We start from the raw sequence: 22,796 nt of genomic DNA, 5'->3' as shown, positions 1-22,796 counted from the left end.
CTCATTATGCGATTATGTACATAACAATTAACTATTAGAGATACAATTATACAGTGAGCGGGGCCCGTGTAGTAGAATACAGTCACTGCACGGGCCCCGCTGTCATTATAAAACCAGATGCCGGCCCCCAGCACTGTATTGAGGGTCATTCAATACAGGGACACTTATGGAGGGGATCTGTGGATGACACATAGCATAAGATGCTATATATGTGTCATCCACAGATCCCCCCCCCCCATAACTGTCATACACAGATCCTCATAACAGTGCCATCCAGAGAGCCCAATAAGAGCCACCCACAGATTCCCCATAACTGTCACCCACAGATTCCCCATAACTGTCACCCACAGATTCCCCATAACTGTCACCCACAGATTCCCCATAACTGTCACCCACAGATTCCCCATAACTGTCACCCACAGATTCCCCATAACTGTCACCCACAGATTCCCCATAACAGTGCCATCCACAGATCCCCCATAACAGTGCCATTCACAGACCACAATTAGTTAAAAACCCACCAAAAGCACACCTTTTGGTTCAAAATATTTTTTATTTATTTTCCTCCTCAAAAACCTAGGTGCGTCTTATGGGCCGGTGCATCTTATACGGCTACCTCTCTAGCAGCAGGTAGGGCGGCTACCTGCTGCTAGCAGCCGCATCCTCCATTAATAATGACGCCCCCTCCTCATGTTGATTGACAGGGCCAGCGAACGCGCTCGTCCTCTGGCTGGCCCTGTCTGCGTTTTAAATCTCGCGCCGGTCTTCAGTTGGTGCAGGCGCCCTCAGGGGAGGACGCTCGCTCGGTCGCTCCACCCTCAGTGCGCCTGCGCCGATGAAGTCACATGTACACCCGGCGCAGGCGCACTGAGGATGGAGCGGCCGAGCGAGCGTCCTCCTCTGAGTGCGCCTGCGCCAACTGAAGACCGGCGCGAGATTTAAAACACAGACAGGGCCAGTCAGAGGACGAGCGCGTCCGCTGGCCCCGTCAATCAACATGAGGAGGGGGCGTCATTATGAATGGAGGATGCGGCTGCTAGCAGCAGGTAGCCGCCCTACCTGCTGCTAGAGAGGTAATTTGCATAATATAAAAGTCAGTTTTTTTATAGAACTACTGAACCAAACAGTGTAAGCTATATATATTGAGAAATCGCAGCATAAGGATTGTAGGGAGACCAAAAAATAAATAAATATGAGTTTAGTGGAGTGACAGAAGCCCTTTAAATCACCCTTCAACAAAATATTAATAAAAAAAAATAACCAATACAATACACATCATGGGTATTGCCGTGTGCGAAAACACCCGTACTATTAAAATATAACAATATTAATCCCATATGGTGAATGTCGTAACGGGAAAAAAGTTAAAACGGCCAATTCATCATTTTTTTTTTGTCACTTCAACAACCCAAACGGTTTTATAAAAAAAGTGACACTTTTCAAAATGGAATCACAAAAAATACAGAGCGCCTCACTAAAAAGCCCTCACACAGCTCTGTACGCATAACTACAAAAACGTTATAGGGGGTCAGAATACTGTGATTAAAAAAACATTTTTTCAAGGTTTTTATTTTTTTAAGTAATAAATGTATTATAATTGTGGTATCTTTGGAATCATACTGATCTGGAGAATGAAGGCAATAGGTCAGTTTTACTGCATAGTGAACAGAAAAAAAAAAAAAAAAAAAATGGCAGAATTGCATTTTTTTTTCCAATTCAACCCCATTTTGAATTTTGTCCTGCTTCCCACTACCCTGGAAATGGTGCCATTAGAAATTACAACTTGTCCTGCAAAAAAACAAGCCCTCATACAGCTATGTGAATGGAAAAAAAGGTCATCAATATTAAAATCCCAGAAAATCCCTTTAACCCCTTTAGGACACAGCCATATTTCACCTTAAGGACTAGGCAATTTTTTGCAAATCTGACCAGTGTCACTTAATGTGGTGATAACTTTAAAACGCTTTGACTTATCCAGGCCATTCTGTGACACTTTTTTTTTCACATATTGTACTTCATGACACTGGTAAAATGGAGTAAAAAAAATAATTTTTATTTATAAAAAAAAATACCAAATTTGCCAAAAATTTGGAAAAATTAGCAAATTTTCAAGTTTCAATTTCTCTACTTCTATAATACATAGTAATATCTACAAAAATAGTTATTACTTTACATTCACCATATGTCTACTTCATGTTTGGATCATTTTGGAAATTACATTTTATTTTTTGGGGATGTTACAAGGCTTAGAAGTTTAGAAGCAAATCTTGAAATTTTTCTGATATTTTCAAAAAACAACTTTTCAAGGACCAGTTTAGATATGAAGTCACTTTTTGAGGCTCAAGGTATTCAAAACTGATTTTTACAAAATGTGTTAACCCTTTAGGTGTTCCACAAGAATTAATGGAAAAAAGAGATATAATTTCAAAATTTCACTTTTTGGGCAGATTTTCCATTTTAATAATTTGTTTTCCAGTTACAGCGCAAGGGTTAACAGCCAAACCAAATTCAATATTTATGGCTCTGATTCTGTAGTTTACAGAAACACCCCATATGTGGTCATAAACCGCTGTACGGGCACACGGCAGGGCGCAGAAGAAAAGGAATGCCATACAGTTTTTGGAAGGCAGATTTTGCTGGACTGGTTTTTTGACACAATGTCCTATTTGAAGCCCCCCTGATACACCCCTAGAGTAGAAACTCCCAAAGAGTGACCCCATTTTAGAAACTACAGGATAGGGTGGCAGTTTTGTTGGTACAATTTTAGGGTACATATGATTTTTGGTTGCTCTATATTACACTTTTTATGAGGCAAGGTAACATGAAATAGCTGTTTTGGCACAGTTTTTATTTTTTGTTATTTACAACATTCATCTGACAGGTTAGATCATGTGGTAATTTTTATAGACCAGGTTGTCACGGACGCGGTGATACCCAATATGTATATATATTTTTAACTTTTTTAATGTAAGTTTTAAACAATGATTTAATTTTTGAAACAAAAAAAAATATCATGTTTTAGTGTTTCCATAGTCTGAGAGCCATAGTTTTTTCAGTTTTTGGGTAGGGTATGATTTTTGTGGGGTGAGATGACGGTTTGATTGGCACTATTTTGGGGTACGTATGACTTTTTGATCGCTTGCTATTACACTTTCTGTGGTGTAAGGTGACAAAAAGTTGTTTATTTAGCACAGTTTTTATTTTTTACGGTGTTAATCTGAGGGGTTAGGTCATGGGATATTTTTATAGAGGTGGTCGATACAGACGCGGTGATACCTAATATGTATACATTTTTTTTTATTTATGCAAGTTTTACACAATAACTGCTTTTTTAAAACAAAAAAAAAAATGATGTTTTAGTGTCTCCATTTTCTGAGCCATAGTATTTTTATTTTTTGGGCGATTGTCTCAGGTAGAGGCTCCTTTTTTGGTGGGCATACGCCTTTTTGATCTCTTGCTGTTGTACTTTTTGTGATGTAAAGTGACAAAAAAATGGTTTATTTAGCACAGTTTTTATTTTTTACGGTGTTCATCTGAGGGGTTAGGTCATGTGATATGTTTATAGAGCCAGTTGATACGGATGCGGCGATATCTAATATGTCTCTTTTCCCCCCTATTTTTTACCAATTTTTTTTTTTTTACTTTATTTGGGGAAAATTACGTTTTTGGGTCCACAACCTATCCGCAAAAAAACAAAACGGAACGGACACGGGAACAAAACAACGTTCATGTGCACGTAGCCATATACAGTAAAATATGCCGATGAGCAGCATTCTTCACACAGAGGCCTCCATGTTGCTGGATGCATCTGAATGAGATAGTACAGTTGCCTCTGTCGGTATAATAGGAGTCTATGTACATACGGTATACGTACACTGCAGACACAGAGTGGAAGGGGCCTAATGGAAACCTTCACACGGGTGTAAAAACATCTATGGCCTCTTTAAGACGAGCGATATGGAGTCTGCTCAGTGAAAACTGGAAGCTGAATCAGTTTTGTCTGCACATGGACCAGTCCTGCATAAAGCCTCATTCACACGTGAGTGTTTCACGGATGTGTGCTGTACCTGTTCTCCACAGACAGCACACGTCCCCATTCATTTTAATGCGTGTATTCACACATCAGTGTTTTAGCACGGTCCGTGGGTCAGTGTTTTTAGCACAGATGTAGAGTTGTTGCGATACCAAATTTTTGATTCGGTTTCGATACCATGAAAAAGTATACTCGATACCATTCGGAAAAAAAAATAAACCAAAAAAGCCACGTGCATTCCGCATTTTTAAAAATGGCGAATCGCGCAGTTTTTATTTATTTTTTTCTGTTCCGGCGTTCACCACCTAGATTTTTTTTAATATTTTAATAGTTTGGACTTTTCTGACATGGCGATATGTAATATTTATATATTTTATATATGTGAAATTGGGAAAAGGGGGTGATTTATACTTCATATTTTGGTGTTTTTTTTTTTTTTTTTTTTTACACTTTTTATTTAATAACTATTTCCCCCCTTAGGCTACTTTCACACTAGCGTTCGGGTGTCCGCTTGTGAGCTCCGTTTGAAGGGGCTCACAAGCGGCCCTGAACGCATCCGTCCAGCCCTAATGCATTCTGAGTGGATGCGGATCCGCTCAGAATGCATCAGTCTGGCAGCGTTCAGCCTCCGCTCAGCAGGCGGACACCTGAACGCTGCTTGCAGCAAGCGGATCCGTCCAGACTTACAATGGAAGTCAATAGGGACGGATCCGTTTGACGATGACACAATATGGCTCAATCTTCAAACGGATCCGTCCCCCATTGACTTTCAATGTAAAAGTCTGGACGGATCCGTTCAGGCTACTTTCACAGTTAGAATTTTTTTTACAATATAATGCAGACGGATCCGTTCTGAACGGATCCACCGTCTGCATTATATGAGCGGATCCGTCTCAGACGGATCCGCTCTGAACACAAGTGTGAAAGTAGCCTTAGGGGCTAGAACCTGGGATCTTTCATCCCTTGTCCTATTCAGCTCTATCAGGGTGAATAGGACTTCACACTGTCCCTGCTTCTCTGTGCCTTGTGCACACAGCATCAGGGATGTTACCATGGCAACCAGGGCTTCTGTAGCGTCCTGGCTGCCATGGTAACTGATCGGAGCCCCAGGCTTACACAGCTGGGGCTCCGATCAGAAGCTGCCACTGCACCACCAATGAGGGGGAGGGGAGAGGTCCCTGTGGCCACTGCCACCAATGATTTTAATACTGGGGGGGTTGAGAGGGGCTGGCGCACTGTGCCACCAATGATTTTAATGGGATGGGGGGTTAAGGGGGGGGCACACTGCACCACCAATGATAAATTACCCCTTTATACAGGAGGCTGGTACTGGCAGATCAGCAGTTAACCCCTCAGGTGCGGCACCTAAGGGGTTAACTGCCTCTGATCGCAGCTCCCTGTCAGGGGCAGGGTGCTGGCAATGCGATTCTGCTGCCGGCACCCGCCTCCTGTATTGTGTTAAAGACTGACTTTCACTATCAGGCCACACAGAGCGGCGCCCAGCGATGTCTCAGCACTCACCATTAGTCCTGGGCGCCGCTCCGTTCGCCTGCAGTGCTCCATTACTGTCTCCTCTCCTGCTCCACATGCTGCTGATTACTATCGGAGCGATGGGAGGAGACATCAGCTTCACTAGTGGGCGTTCCTTCTCCCTGCGCTGCGATTGGACAGCGCTACAGCCAGGAAGAAGGAACGCCCACTAGTGAAGCTGATGTCTCCTCCCATCGCTCCGATAGTAATCAGCAGCATGTGGAGCAGGAGAGGAGACAGTAATGGGGCACTGCGGGCGAACGGAGCGGCGCCCAGGACTAATGGTGAGTGCTGAGACATCGCTGGGCGCCGCTCTGTGTGGGAAATGGGAATAGTCCTATCATTGGTGGCTCAGTGCGCCCGCCCCTCCTCCGCATTGGTGGCGCAGTGCGCCCACCCCTCCACCCCCCCCCCCTCTCCTCATTGGTGGCAGCAGCACTGGGGGAGGGAGGACAGCTTCCTTCTCCCTGTGCTGCTGAGAGAACATGAGCGCGCCAATAGCAGTGCGCTCATGTTCAGAGATACAAGACTGCGCAGAAGCGCAGCCCAGTATCGAAAAAACAGAAATCCCGGTATCGGATCGATACCGGGACAAAAGTATCGATTGGGTATCGAAGTTTCGATACCCGCAACAACCCTACACAGATGCATGCTCTATTTTTCCATCACATCCATTATAGTCTATAGGTCTGTGAAAACCACGGATGCCATCCGTGTTTCACGGATCATTAAGAAGAGATGCTTTGAAAATTATTTTTCAGCTGTTCAGTGTCAGTGAAACACGGATGCAATACGGACCTGACACGGATCCTTCAAGGATGTATCACTGACCACCTGCTCACGGATTTGAGCACGGACACGCACGTGTGAATGAGGCTTACAGATGACGATAGAAGATGCTCCTGATGGTCAGTGGAATACAATGTTCATGTGCATTGAAATGAATGCGTCAGGGTAAGTCCACATCTGCTGCAGGCATTCAGGATTCCATTCATTATAATGGGGTCCATTGGGTTTCTGGCATGAATGCTGGCATTCTGCTGGACAAAAAAATGGCCCCATTCATGTGAGATTGCAGTAAAACTGCATGGAAATGTGGCTAGATCTCTGCTGGACATCATTATACTTAAAGGGAACCTGTCATCAACTGTATGCTGACCTCACTGAGGGCAGCATAAATTAGTGACAAATGCTGATGTCAGCGGTGTCACTGATGAGCTAAAAGTATATGGTTGCCGAGAACCAGCATCATAATCATTGCAGCCCAGGCCTGGAAAAGAGTCAAATCTGAGAAGAGTCATGTTTATTCATAATCTCCTGCTCTCTCACCAGGGTGGATTTGATTTAAATCAAGATTTAAAAACCACGATTCAAATCACTAGTCAGTAAGGCTTAATTTAAAGAGGACCTTTCATTACAATAAAAAATCTAAACTAAGTATACAGACATGGAGATCGGCGCCCAGGGATCTCCCTGCACTTACTATTATCCCTGGGCTCCGCTTCGTTCTCCCGGTATAGGCTCCGGTATCTTCAGATTTTCGGCTCAACTGGGAGGAGCCTGCCGGCGTCTCCTTCTCCCAGGCTGTAGCGCTGGCCAATCGCAGCACTCAGCTCATAGCCTGAGAGAGAGAAGGAGACGCCGGCAGGCTCCTCCCAGTTGAGCTGAAGATACTGGAGCCTGCCGGCGTCTCCTTCTCTCTCTCAGGCTATGAGCTGAGTGCTGCGATTGGCCAGCGCTACAGCCTGGGAGAAGGAGACGCCGGCAGGCTCCTCCCAGTTGAGCCGAAAATCTGAAGATACCGGAGCCTATACCGGGAGAACGAAGCGGAGCCCAGGGATAATCGTAAGTGCAGGGAGAACCCTGGGCACCGCTCTCCATGTCTATATGCTTAGTTTAGATTTTTTATTGTAATGAAAGATCCTCTTTAAATCATAGTTTTCTACATAAAGACTAATTCTTGCTGGCATAACTTATAATATGCAAGTAGATGAAGATTTTTTGAACAACAACTTTTCATATTATTTTGATTACGTTGATTCTGCATTCATAGGTTTGTAGAAGTTGGGATTAAGGTCTTTTTCTCAACTCTGGTCAACATTATAACAAGAGGCATGTGATCTCTGCCGAGTCAAATTCAGCTTTGAGAACTGCAAAAGTAAACCAAGCATCTGTGATAATATCTTGTAGGCAGAGAAACTGCCCAATAATCTTACAAAAACCTCTGGAAGAGCATGACATTGTGAATAGATTAATGGAATTTATTTACCAAAAAAATTACACATATAGAAACCTAGAATGTGTCGGCAGATAAGAACCATTTGGCCCATCTAGTCTGCCCAATATATCTGAATCCTATGAATAGCCCCTGGCCCTATCTTATATGAAGGATAGCCTTATGCCTATCCCATGCATGCTTAAACTCCTTCACTGTATTTGCAGCTACCACTTCTGCAGGAAGGCTATTCCATGCATCCACTACTCTCTCAGTAAAGTAATACTTCCTGATATTACTTTTAAACCTTTGCCCCTCTAATTTAAAACTATGTCCTCTTGTAGCAGTTTTTCTTCTTTTAAATATTCTCTCCTCTTTTACCTTGTTGATTCCCTTTATGTATTTAACAGTTTCTATCATATCCCCTCTGTCTCGTCTTTCTTCCAAGCTATACATGTTCAGGTACTTTAATCTTTCCCGGTAAGTTTTATCCTGCAATCCATGTACTAGTTTAGTAGCTCTTCTCTGAACTCTCTCCAAAGTATCAATATCCTTCTGGAGATATGGCAGCGCTCCAGATGGCGACTAAAATGGTCGCCAATGCGCCTTAAAATTTGCAGATGGCGACAAGACTCTTTAGCCTTGTCGCCATTTGCGACCGGGCTGCCGCGCTGTAGCTGGATATTGCGGCATGGCATGGGCATAGGTGACGCGCTGTCATCTCAGACTCCTAGAGAAACAGACAGGAATGGAGCTGAGGTGAGTCTCCACAGCGCTATAACAGGAAGAGGCAGAGCCCACGTGTCACGACAATTTAGCGGTGGCCTCGCTTTTTGGCAGTGTCGGGAGCAGCTTTCAGACGGGGTGTGTGAGGTGGACGATCTTAGCGGGAAACTCTGTTGTTCTGGCGGCTGCTGTGTGAGCGGCGCTGGTGTTCGGGAAGCAGGGCAGAGTCAAGATGAGCGCAGCCGGCGGGGAGGAGCTAAGAAGATGGAGTGGATGGTGCAGAATAAAAACAGGATCAGTGGTGCCTCCTGTGCCCGGCGGGTGAGGGGGCGCTGCCTGCTGCGGGCTCACTGAGGACGACTTACCCGCGGCCAGCGGGAGTCACCTGAGGACAGAGCAGGCTGACTGCAGGAGCTCTGCTCTGGGCCCTCAGGTCCTTCTTCTCGGGTGGTATCAGAAGTGCCCCCTGATGCAGCAGAATACAGGCTGCTGTGTATGGAGGGCTGTTTCTGAGGCATCAGGGTGACCAGCCTCACATAGGGCACTTTCACACTAGCGTTTCTCTTTTCCGGCATAGAGTTCCGTCCTAGGGGCTCTATACCAGAAAAGAACTGATCAGTTTTATCCTACTGCATTCTGAATGGAGAGAAATCCGTTTAGGATGCATCAGGATGTCTTCAGTTCAGTCTTTTTGACTGATCAGGCAAAAGATAAAACAGCAGCATGCTACGGTTTTATCGCCGGCCCAAAAAACTGAAGACATGCCTGAATGCCGGATCCAGCATTTTTTCCCATAAGAATGTATTAGTGTCGGATCCGGCATTAAAAATACCGCAATGCCGGAGCAGACCTGTAAAAAAAGATACAAGACGGATCCGTCTGTCCGCATGACAAGCGGAGAGACGGATCCGTCCATGCAATGCATTTGTGAGACTGATCCGTATCCGGATGCGTCTCACAAATGCTTTCAGTCAGCGGCAGATTGGCGGATCCGGCGGGCAGTTCCGACGACGGAACTGCCCGCCGGATCACACTGCCGCAAGTGTGAAAGTAGCCTAATACTCTAATTATTTCCTTTCTGATCAGGTTCTGACAGTAGGGATCTGTTCACACTGGCGTGTTCATCGGTTTGTCAGGATCTCCAGTATCTGTTATACCGTAATTATATGTATTTTAAATTTGGCGACTACATTTTTCAGGTTAGGAGCCAATGGCTCCTTGATATTTTTTTAGTCTGGAGCCCTGTATGGTCTCCAGTACTGAGCACAATACTCCAAATGAGGTCTCACTAGTGCTCTGTAGAGCGGCATGAGCACCTTCCTCTTTCTACTGGTAATTCCTCTCCCTATACGCCCAAGCATTCTGCTAGCATTTCCTGCTGCTCTATGACATTGTCTGCCTACCTTTAAGTCTTCTGAAATAATGACCCCTAAATCCCTTTCCTCAGATACTGAGGTTAGGACTGTATCACTGATTTTATATTCTGCTCTTGGGTTTTTACGCCCCAAGTGCATTATCTTGCACTTATCAACATTACATTTTAGTTGCCAGATTTTTGACCATTCCTCTAGTTTTCCTAAATCTATATATTTTCCTCAAAAAGCATTTTATATAAGAAAAAAATCTGTTTAAAAAAAAAAAAATCTTTGATTTGTATCCACCCTGACTTTCACCCATCTGCTGATGATTGGCAGTTCTCTCCTAGACAGAAACGGAGAAAACTAGGTAGAAGACTGTCAGCCATCAGCAGGTGGGCAGGAGAGCAGAAATTCATGAATAACCATGACTCTTCTCAGGTGGATGTGACTCTTTTCCAGGCCCAGTCTGCAATGATTGTGATGTTGGTTCTCGGCAACCACTTACTTTTAACTTATAAATGACAGACCGCTGAAATCAACTCACCTGTCTCTACATTATTCTGTCATTAGTATGGGCAGCATAAAGTTGATGACAGGTTCCCTTTAATGGGGCCGGCAGCATTGTGTTTGCATCAGGCAAGGCCGGATCGGGAGAATTCTGGTAGGGCGTTCTCTGCCGAGACAACCTGCCAGAATCTGCCACAGAAGTGAAAGCAGCCTTAGGGCTCACGCACATGACTGGCTGTACAGATACTGGCCATGTGCAGTCCGCATTTTGCAGAACAGAATGGTCGGCCCATAACAGAACTGTCCATGAAACAGACAAGAATAGGACATGTTCTATATTTTTGTGGGGCAGTGGAACGGAGCAACGCATCTTTTGAGGTCCCATTGAAGTGAATGGGTCCATAACCAATCCGCAAAATATGTGAAGCCCTTACACTGCTGTTTTCCCACATGAAAATCAGCGCGTAAACTGCAATGTGTGCAGGAAGCCCTAGGTTATGTGTACACATTGTGTATTTGTACATTTTAAAAAATGCACATAAATACACACAAGCCTGAGGAGATCCAACAACCTGTTCCAGCATAAATTACGGCTGTCAGACAGGCAAAAAACGTCACATGCAGCAGTATTTGTCTGGCTGAAATCCGGCAGTTAGAAAGTGGCCAGATATCTGCCAGATCCCATTATAGTCAATGGGGATCTGGCGGTTCCCAGCATTATCTGGCTATCCACTGGTGTCAACGTAGCCTTAACAACCCCATTAAATTCTAGGGGGAAGACCAACCACTCTGAATAAGGCCTCTTTCACACAGGCATTCCGGATTTGCTCGGGATTAGGGCTGCAGCTAACGATTATTTGAATAATCGATTAGTTGTCGGAAATTTCATCGATTAATCGGGAAAAAACACCCCCAAAAAAGGGGTTTATACGATTTTACTTGAAAAATTATGTTCAAGGGCCATATTAAAACAAATTTAGGAGTTACATCATTATTAAAATTTAGCATTACAATGTAAAAAAGACAAGTTATGGAGGATCTGTACATGACACACTTGGGGGGCATCTGTGGATGGCACCGTTAGGGGGGGGGGGGGGCAGGGCTCCAGATGGCGACCAAAATGGTCGCCAATGCGACTTGGAATTTACAAATGGCGACAAGACTTTTTAGTCTTGTCGCCATTTGCGACTAGACCCTCCGCGGTAGCTCTGCAGTAGAACAGCGACGGGCACAGGAGCTGATAGTTCTCTGCCCCGCCGCCGATGTTCTTCTCAGTCTCAGTCAGTGAGTCACAGCACACAATAGCAGAGCCGCTGGCAGCAGGGAGGGGCTCAGGAGGAGTGTAATCTGATCCTAGAGTGGAAGCTGCTTCTGCCAGCCCCTCCCCTCCCCTCCCACCAACCAATCAGAGCTGAGGCAAGGCGAGCACTAGCAGCTCTGAGTCACTGACAAGTACAGGGAGAAAGAATCGAATGAGTCACAGGTGAAAAGAACTAAAGATCCGACTTAGTTAGTGACTCATTCGATTCTTTCTTGGACTCCCTGTACAGTGTGCCCCCCCCCCCCCCCCCAACACCCCAGTATAAGAAACATTGGTGGCACAGTGTGCCCCCCCCCCCCAATATAAGAAACATTGGTGGCACAGTGTGCCCCCCCCAACACCCCAGTATAAGAAACATTGGTGGCACAGTGTGCCCCCCCCCAACACCCCAGTATAAGAAACATTGGTGGCACAGTGTGCCCCCCCCCCAACACCCCAGTATAAGAAACATTGGTGGCACAGTGTGCCCCCCCCCCCCCAACACCCCAGTATAACAAACATTGGTGGCACAGTGTGCCCCCCCAAAACCCCAGTATAAGAAACATTGGTGGCACAGTGTGCCCCCCCCCACAGTATAAGAAACATTGGTGGCGCAGTGGGAAGTGCCAATGAGGGTTAAAAAATAATTTAAAAAAATTAACTCACCTCCTCCAGTTGATCGTGTAGCTGCCGATCTCCTGTTCTTTCTTCAGGACCTGTGGTGATGTCACTGAGCTCATCACATGGTCCATTACCATGGTGATGAATCATGTGATGTATCATGTGATGAGCACAGTGATGTCACCACAGGTCCTTTGACAGGTCCTGAAGAAAGAACAGGAGACGATCAATTGGAGGAGGTGAGTTAATATATATATTTTTTTAACCCTCATTGGCACTGCCCACTGCGCCACCAATGTTCATTATATTGAGGGGGGGGGCGCACTGCGCCACCAATGTTTATTATATTGAGGGGTAGGGTTGTTGCGGGTATCGAAATTTCGATACCCAATCGATACTTTTGTCCCGGTATCGATACGATACCGGGATTTCCGTTTTTTCGATACTGGGCTGCGCTTCTGCGCAGTCTAGTATCTCTGAACATGAGCGCGCTGCTATCGGCGCGCTCATGTTCTCTCTCAGCAGCACGGGGAGAAGGAAGCTGTCCTCCCTCCCCCCTGTTCTGCTGCCGCTGCCACCAATGAGCAGAGAGGGGCGGAGGAGGGGCGGCAATGAGAAGAGAGGGGCGGAGGAGGGGCGGCAATGAGAAGAGAGGGGCGGAGGAGGGGCAGGCGCACTGCGCCACCAATGATAGGATTATTTCCACACAGAGCGGCGCCCAGCGATGTCCCAGCACTCACCATTAGTCCTGGGCGCCGCTCCGTTCGCCTGCAGTGCCCCATTACTGTCTCCTCTCCTGCTCCACATGCTGCTGATTACTATCGGAGCGATGGGAGGAGACATCAGCTTCACTAGTGGGCGTTCCTTCTCCCTGTGCTGCGATTGGACAGCGCTACAGCCAGGAAGAAGGAACGCCCACTAGTGAATCTGATGTCTCCTCCCATCGCTCCGATAGTAATCAGCAGCATGTGGAGCAGGAGAGGAGACAGTAATGGGGCACTGCGGGCAAACGGAGCGGCGCCCAGGACTAATGGTGAGCGCCGAGACATCGCTGGGCGCCGCTCTGTGTGGCCTGATAGTGAAAGTCTGGACTCATATACAGTAGTCAGTCTTTAATACATACAGGAGGCGGGTGCCGGCAGCAGAATCGCATTGCCGGCACCCTGCCCCTGACAGGGAGCTGCGATCAGCGGCAGTTAACTGCCGCTGATCTGCCAGTACCCGCCTCCTGTATAATGGGGTAATTATCATTGGTGGTGCAGTGTGCCCCCCCCTCAAGCCCCCCCATCCCATTAAAATCCATTGGTGGCACAGTGCGCCGGCCCCTCTCAACCCCCCAGTATTAAAATCATTGGTGGCAGTGGCCACAGGGACCTCTCCCCTCCCCCTCATTGGTGGTGCAGTGGCAGCTTCTGATCGGAGCCCCAGCTGTGTAAGCCTGGGGCTCCGATCGGTTACCATGGCAGCCAGGACGCTACAGAAGCCCTGGTTGCCATGGTAACATCGGTAACATCCCTGATGCTGTGTGCACAAAGCACAGAGCAGCAGGGACAGTGTGGAGTCCTATTCACCCTGATAGAGATCTATCAGGCTGAATAGGAAAAGGGATGAAAGATCCCAGGTTCTAGCCCCTAAGGGGGGAAATAGTTATTAAATAAAAAGTGTAAAAAAAAAAAAACTAAAAAAAAAAAAACACTAAAATATGAAGTATAAATCACCCCCTTTTCCCAATTTCACATATAAAATATATAAATAATAAACATATTACATTGCCACGTCAGAAAAGTCCAAACTATTAAAATATATTAAAAAAATCTAGGTGGTGAATGCCGGAACAGAAAAAAATAAAATAAAAACTGCGCGATTCGCCATTTTTAAAAATGAGGAATGCACGTGGCTTTTTTTGTTTATTTTTTTCGCGTGGTATCGAATGGTATCGAGTATCGCAATACTTTTTCATGGTATCAAAACCGAATCAAAAATTTGGTATCGCAACAACTCTATTGAGGGGGGCACACTGCACCACCAATGTTTATTATACTGGGGTGTTGGGGGGGGGGGTGCACACTGCGCCACCAATGTTTATTATATTGAGGGGGGGCACACTGCGCCCCCCAATGTTTATTATACTGGGGTGTTGGGGGGGTGCGCACTGCGCCACCAATGTTTATTATATTGAGGGGGGCACACTGCGCCACCAATGTTTATTATACTGGGGTGTTGGGGGGGGGGTGCGCACTGCGCCACCAATGTTTCTTATATTGGGGGGGGCGCACTGCGCCACCAATGTTTATCAAACTGGGGTGTTGGGGGGGCGCACTACGCCACCAATGTTTATTATATTGACCTTCTACTATGCATTCTGTATTAAAGAATGCTATTATTTTCCCTTAGAACCATGTTATAAGGGAAAATAATACAGTGAATAGACTTTCATCCTAGCAACCATGCGTGAAAATCGCACCGCATCCGCACTTGCTTGTGATTTTCACGCAGCCCCATTACCTTCTATGGGGCCTGCGTTGCGTGAAAAACGCACAACATAGAGCATGCTGCGATTTTCACGAAACGCACAAGTGATGTGTGAAAATCACCGCTCATGTGCACAGCCCCATAGAAGTGAATGGATCCGGATTTAGTGCGGGTGCATTCCGGTATTTTGAATGCCAGCACTAATACATTCCTATGGGAAAAAATGCTAGATCCGGCATTCAGACAAATCTTCAGGTTTTTTTCGCCGGAGATATAACCGTAGCATGCTGCAGTTTTCTCTTTTACCTGATCAGTCAAAATGACTGAACTGAAGACATCCTGATGCAAACTGAACGGATTACTCTCCATTCAGAATGCATGGGGATATGCCTGATCAGTTCTTTTCCGATATTGAGCCCCTAGGACGGAACTCTATGCCGGAAAAGAAAAACACTAGTGTGAAAGTACCCTAAAATATTAAGTTTAAATCCCCCCTTTCCCAATTTTTTTTGCGCGGTATTGAGTATCGCAATACTTTATGGTGACGAAAGCGAATCAAAATTTTGGTATCAAAACAACCCTATGCCGATCTGATCGGATACCAAAATTTTGATTCGGTTTCGATTTGGCGACTAAAAATTTGATTTGGCTCCTAAATTTTTCAGTTCAGGAGCCAATGGCTACCAGGTATTTTTTTTTGTCTGGAGCACTGGGGGGGAATCTGTGGATGGCACCGTTAGGGGGAGGGGGGGGGGGGGATCTGTGGATGGCACTATATAGCATCGTATGCCATGTGTGCCATCCACAGATCCCCCTCCCCATAACGGTGCCATCCACAGATCCCTCTCCCCATAACGGTGCCATCCACAGATCCCCCTCCCCATAACAGTGCCATCCACAGATCCCCCTCCCCATAACAGTGCCATCCACAGATCCCCTCCATAAGAATATTATCGATAACTTTGATTAATCGTTGCAACCCTACTTGGGATGCGTCATGTGTGCATTGCAGGAAAACAGCGCGAGTAGGCACGCAATTGCTGTCAGTTTTGGCTGAGATTGCGTTCCGATAATCAGTTTTTTCCGCGCGAGTGCAAATCATTTTGCACACGCGTGAAGAAAAAATAAATACCGAATGTGGTACCCAGACTTCTTCACTGAAGTTTGGGTTTGGTGTTCTATTCATTTCATTATGTTCCCTTATAACATGGTTATAAGGGAAAATAATAGCATTCTTAATACAGAATGCTTACTAAAATGTGCCTTGAGGGGTTAAAAAAGAAAAAAAAAAAGTTAACTCACCTCATCCTCTTGTTCGCGCAGCCAGCATAGTCTTCTTTCAGGACCTGCAAAAGGACCTTTGATGATGTAATCGCGCTCACCACGTTATCAAAAGGTCCTTTGGCAGGCCCTGAAAGAAGAAGAAAGAAGATGATGCCGGCTGCGCGAACAGGATGAGGCGAGTTAATTATATATATATTTTTTTAACTCTTAAGGACAAAGGGCATACAGGTACGCCCTGAAGTCCTGGTACCTGTGTATTTCCAATCACCGCCGCGCGGTGATCGGAACAAGGTGCCTGTCAAAACATTGAGCAGGCACCTTAGTACAATGCCCAGGGGGGGTTCTGTGACCCCTCCCCCCCTGTCGGCAATCAGAAAATCGCAGGTCAATTCAGACCTGGGGTTTGCTGTGTTTCCGGGTTATTCGGGTCTCTGGTGACCCGATAACCCGGAATAGGACAGTGATCGGTGGTGTGATAATACACCACCAATCACCATCCTGCGATTCTGATTGGCCGGCTGGGCAGGTGGCCGGGTAAAGCGGCAATTTTGAATTGCTGGAGCTCATCTACCTGCTCCGCTGCACTGTAAGTTTTTATGTGCCATCAGGCACAAATCAGTGTATTTGGGAGAGGTAGGGATAGTAAGGAAAAAAAAATATAAAAGTTTTTTTATTGCGGTCTAGCACCCGGGATCAGGTGTCTGGGGTCCACAGCACACAGCTGTGTGACATTAGACCCCCCCAGGGGTGCTGCAGCTTGCCCCTCCACAACATACATTTTTTTGGGGGGCGCAAGCATTTTTTTGCATGCACCGACTGTGGCCTGCACTCTTAGCGTCCGGACAATGTTAGCGCACCGCCCACCCCACCACTGATCAGCTCCGTACAGCCGATCAGTGCGTGCTATTTATTTATTTTTTACACTTTTTGGGATTTTCAAATATACAGTACAGACCAAAAGTTTGGACACACCTTCTCATTAAAAGAGTTTTCTTTATTTTCATGACTATGAAAATTGTAGATTCACACTGAAGGAATCAAAACTATGAATTAACACATGTGGAATTGTATACATAACAAAAAAGTGTGAAAAAACTGAAAATATGTCATATTCTAGGTTCTTCAAAGTAGCCACCTTTTGCTTTGATTACTGCTTTGCACACTCTTGGCATTCTCTTGATGAGCTTTAAGAGGTAGTCACCTGAAATGGTGTTTACTTCAGAGGTGTGCCCTGTCAGGTTTAATAAGTGGGATTTCTTGCCTTATAAATGGGTTTGGGACCATCAGTTGCGTTGTGGAGAAGTCAGGTGGATACACAGCTGATATTCCTACTGAATAGACTGTTAGAATTTGTAATATGGCATGAAAAAAGCAGTTAAGTAAGGAAAAACGAGTGGCCATCATTACTTTAAGAAATGAAGGTCAGTCAGTCCGAAAAATTGGGAAAATTTTGAAAGTGTCCCCAAGTGCAGTCACAAAAACCATCAAGCGCTACAAAGAAACTGGCTCACATGCGGACCGCCCCAGGAAAGGAAGACCAAGAGTCACCTCTGCTGTGGAGGATAAGTTCATCCGAGTCACCAGTCTCAGAAATCGCAGGTTAACAGCAGCTCAGATTAGAGACCAGGTCAATGCCACACAGAGTTCTAGCAGCAGACACATCTCTAGAACAACTGTAAAGAGGAGACTGTGTGAATCAGGCCTTCATGGTAGAATATCTGCTAGGAAACCACTGCTAAGGACAGGCAACAAGCAGAAGAGACTTGTTTGGGCTAAAGAACACAAGGGAATGGACATTAGACACAGTGGAAATCTGTGCTTTGGTCTGACGAGTCCAAATTTGACATCTTTGGTTCCAACCACCGTGTCTTTGTGCGACGCAGAAAAGGTGAACGGATGGACTCTACATGCCTGGTTCCCACCGTGAAGCATGGGAGGAGGAGGATTGATGGTCTGGGGGTGCTTTGCTAGTGACACTGTTGGGGATTTATTCAAAATGGAAGGCATACTGAACCAGCATGGCTACCACAGCATCTTGCAGCGGCATGCTATTCCATCCGGTTTGCGTTTAGTTGGACCATCATTTATTTTTCAACAGGACAATTACCCCAAACACCTCCAGGCTGTGTAAGGGCTATTTGACCATGAAGGAGAGTGATGGGGTGCTGCACCAGATGACCTGGCCTCCACAGTCACCGGACCTGAACCCAATCGAGATGGTTGGGGGTGAGCTGGACTGCAGAGTGAAGGCAAAAGGGCCAACAAGTGCTAAGCATCTCTGGGAACTCCTTCAAGACTGTTGGAAGACCATTTCTGGTGACTACCTCTTGAAGCTCATCAAGAGAATGCCAAGAGTGTGCAAAGCAGTAATCAAAGCAAAAAGGTGGCTACTTTGAAGAACCTAGAATATGACATTTTCAGTTGTTTCACACTTGTTATGTATATAATTCCACATGTGTTAATTCATAGTTTTGATGCCTTCAGTGTGAATCTACAATTTCCATAGTCATGAAAATAAAGAAAACTCTTTGAATGAGAAGGTGTGTCCAAACTTTTGGTCTGTACTGTATATATATATATATTTTTTCTGTTAGGCGTAGGGCAAAGTGCGCGAACACCCGTCCCCCACACACACTGAATAAAGTTTTCCACGCGCACACACTCCCCTATGGCCCGCCGGACGTTCTCGGCCGAGGAGGCATACGCCCTGCTTGCCTCCGAATCCGAGAGTCCCAGTGAGGACGAGGATGACCCCACTTTCCTATCGACATCCGCGTCCTCTTCATCATCTAGCGATGATAATGAGCCCCCAAGGAGGCGGAGACGCCGCCAGGTGGAGCAAGGGGGCCCGCCATGCCAGGGACCCTATGGCCCACACTAGTACGAGCAGCTCTGGGGCTCGTACTAGTTTTCCAGCCCAAAAGATAAGTCCACCTGAGCCCCCTACCAGTGAACTTGTTTGGTGTACCCCAGAGCATTTTGAGCCCGCGATTCCTGATTTTGTTGGCCAACCAGGAATCCAGATTCCCAAAGTGGGCTTTACTGAATATGACTATTTTAGTTTTTTTTTCAGTGACCACTTTGTGAATCTGATGGTGGAGCAAACAAACCTGTACGCCCAACAGTTCATTGCTCAACAACCGGGCTCCTTTTTGGCTACGGGCCGGTGGCTGGACTGGGGTCAGTGCAGCCGAGATGAGGCCGTTTTGGGGCCTCGTGCTGCACATGGGCCTAGTAAAAAAAAAAAAACGGTGTCAGGCATTACTGGAGTGGGGACGTCCTCTACCAGACCCCACTTTATAGTACGGCCATGACACGTACCCGTTTTGAGGCCATCTGGAAATGCCTGCATTATGCAGGTAATGCAGCATGTCCCCCCCCCACTTCCCGAGGTGATCCTGCCTATGACCGCCTGTACAAAATCAGGCCGGATATCGATCACTTCGGGGCCAAATTTCTGGAGGACTATGTACCTGGAAGGGAGGTCGCGGTTGATAAGTCTCTTATTGCTTTCAAGGGGAGACTCATTTTCCGCCAGTATGTTCCCTCTAAGCGGGCGAGGTATGGCGTGAAGCTGTACAAACTTTGTGAGAGTACCCCAGGGTACACTTACAAGTTTCGTGTGTACGAGGGGCAAGATTCCTGTATTGAACCCCCAGAATGTCCCCCCACTCTGGGTGTTAGCGGGAAACTTGTGTGGGATCTTATGCACCCACTGCTAGATAAAGGTTACCACCTGTACGTGGATAACTTTTATACTAGTATCCCCTTGTTCCAGTCCCTCGCCGCCAGATCCATGTCCGCTTGTGGGACCGTGCAGAAAAATCAACGCGGCCTCCCTGCACACCCCCTCCAAGTACCTATCCCCAGGGGTGAGACCCGTGCCCTTACCACTGGAAATCTGTTGCTGGTCAGATATAAGGACAAGAGCGATGTCCTTGTACTGTCCACAATTTACGGTATCGGCATCACCCCTGTCCCTGTGCGAGGTACCGCGGCAACGGTCCTCAAGCCCGATTGTATCGTCGACTACAATCGGTATATGGGAGTGGATGATCTCAAAACCCCAGAGCGCTGGCAACACAGGGAAATTCCTTCAGTTCTATGAGGCAGTCCTCAAGGCACTGATCTTTTCAAATGGGACATGGTGTAAATAAACCAGTCCAGCAAAATCTGCCTTCCAAAAACCACACGGCGCACCTTTCCCTCTACGCCCTACCGTGTGCCCGTACAGTAGTTTACGGCCACATATGGGCTGTTTCTGCAAACTACAGAATCAGGGCAATAAATATTGAGGTTTTTTTGGGCTGTTAACCCTTGCTTTGTTACTGGAAAAAAATAGATTAAAATGTAAAATTTGCCCAAAAAAACATAAAAAAAATAATTTGAAATTCTGAAATTTTATCTCCTTTTGCCATTAACTCTTGTGGAACACCTAAGGGGTTAACGACATATGCAAAATCAGTTTTGAATACCTTGAGGGGTGTAGTTTCTAGAATGGGGTCATTTTGGGGTGGTTTCTATTATGTAAGCCTCACAAAGTAACTTCAGACCTGAACTGGTCCTTGAAAAGTAGGTCTTTGAAAATTTCAAGATTTGCTTCTAAACTTTTAAGCCTTGTTACGTCCCCAAAAAATAAAATGTCATTCCCAAAATGATCCAAACATGAATTAGACATATGGGGAATGTAAAGTAATAACTATTTTTGTAGGTATTGCTAATTTTTCTAATTTTTGGGTAAATTATGTATTTTTTTTTATAAATAAAAATGCATTTTTTTTACTCCATTTTACCAGTGTAATAAAGTACAATATGTGACGAAAAAACAATCTCAGAATGGCCTGGATAAGTCAAAGTGTTTTAAAGTTATCACCACATAAAGTGACACTGGTCAGATTTGCAAAAAATGGCCCAGTCCTTAAGGAGTTAACCCCTCCAGGCCTATTTTACTATGCATTCTGTATTAAGAATGCTATTATTATCCTTTTTAACCATGTCATAAGGGAAAATAATACAGTGAATTGACTTTTATCGATTTACTAACATCATCTTCAAGCAACCAATGCGTGAAAATCGCACTGCACCCGCACTTGCTTGCGATTTTCACGCAGACCCATTCACTTCTATGGGGCCTGCGTCGTGAAAAATGCAGAATATAGAACATAAGTGATGCGTGAAAATCACCGCTCATGTACACAGCCCCACTGAAGTGAATGGGTCCGGATTCAGTGCGGGTGCAATGCGTTCACCTCACGCATTGCCCCGCGCGGAATTCTCACCCGTGTGAAAGGGGCCTAACAGGCTGAACAGTTCACATGCTGCGGATTTAAAAATCCGCACAGCAGGCAATTTCCGTGCATAACAAGTAAAGAGAGTGTACATGAGAACTGACAGTCGCAGACACTTTGCTGGTACTGTAGTACACCGCTGTATTTGTTCTGCCCAGAAAAACCGCATGGAATCCGCAACGTGTGCAGGCGGCCTTAAAGGCGTCGTCTCACTTCAGCAAATGGCATTTATCATGTAGAGAAAGTTAATACAAGGCACTTACTAATGTATCGTGATTGTCCATAATGGCGCCTTTTTTTCATGGTTACGACCACCCTGCAGTCCATCAGAGGTGGTCGTGCTTGCACTCTATAGGAAAGAGCGGCATCCTCTCTGGTAGCTGGGACTGTGGGATTGCACATAGGCCGGCGCTTTTTCCTGTAGTGTGCAAGCACGACCGCCGCAGCTGCTGGATTGCAGGGTGGTCGTAACCATGGAAACGAGCCGTGTATAATGTGATGGAAAAACGAATCCGGCCAGCAAAGGAGGCAAAACTTTCTCTACGTGATCAATGCCATTTGCTGAGGTCAGACAACAGCTTTACTTCACGGCTATTGTAAATTGCTGAGGATTGTCTGGAAGGCCGGCAGCGCTTGCGCTCGGCGCGGCCGTACCCCTTTGGCTTTGTTCAGACAGCAGTCGTTTTTATTAGGTTATATTTTTGACAGCTTTCAGGGACTGGACCCGGCAGTCACGTCTCACAGCAACAAATCCCAGCAAATAAACTTTTTAAGTGGCTTACAAAAAAAAAGTCACCATTAAGTTCTGGGCAGAGCAGCCGAAAGTGGGCACCCCTACCCTTCAGTCAGGAACACCTACACAGTCCACCTGAGAGGAGGGGAGGTAAGTGGCCTTGTATTAGATACCACTCACTGTCCCCACACAAGTTACCATCCCCTATCAGTAGAACTACAAGCCCCAGCAGTCCCCCTACAGATGCTGGGGGTCGTAGTTCACACCTCAGGCCCATACAGCTCTGGGGCTGCTCTATTCTCAGATGTAAACAGAAGCCCGGGCAGGGTGCCCTTCTCTCTGTGGCAGCAGCGGTCCCTGGCACACTACAGGGTCACGTGTTTCCCATGGAGCGGGCACAAGCTGTACACGAATAACCGGGGAATCTTACCGAAGACTCCTCGGTGCCTCACCGGCCGGATAACACAAAGGCGGCTCGGTAGATCCGGCCTCCGTAGACGCAGACGAGAGCACCGTGGTTCACAACAAGAGCGACATCAGCCCGATGTCTATGGGGCGTGTGTCAGCCCAGCGCCATCTTGTGTTTGGAGGCTGTAGTACAGGTCTCGGAGTGTTCGGCTAGCCTGTAAATGGTGTCCATAGTGAGAGCTGTTACACGAGGCTTTATGCACTAACTGTATAGAAACTAGACATCAGACCAGTTTTGCTGGGGTACAGGCGGCGCAGCCG

General features: G+C 46.2%; 1 protein-coding gene across 1 annotated transcript in view; it reads right to left on the bottom strand.

Moving 5' to 3' along the window:
* Nucleotides 1–22,585, bottom strand: part of ZBTB39 (zinc finger and BTB domain containing 39) — a 28,074-nt gene extending 5,489 nt beyond the window's left edge. The window contains exon 1 of the mRNA XM_044286480.1: nucleotides 22,498–22,585. The gene's annotated coding sequence lies outside the window, so the exon portion shown is untranslated. The remainder of the gene's footprint in view (nucleotides 1–22,497) is intronic.
* Nucleotides 22,586–22,796: the final 211 nt, after the last annotated feature.

Source organism: Bufo gargarizans, chromosome 3 (assembly GCF_014858855.1).
Source record: "Bufo gargarizans isolate SCDJY-AF-19 chromosome 3, ASM1485885v1, whole genome shotgun sequence".
Classification (NCBI taxonomy): domain Eukaryota; kingdom Metazoa; phylum Chordata; class Amphibia; order Anura; family Bufonidae; genus Bufo; species Bufo gargarizans.
The sequence above is the reverse complement of the archived record's forward strand: the minus strand, read 5'-3'. Positions and strand labels throughout refer to the sequence as shown.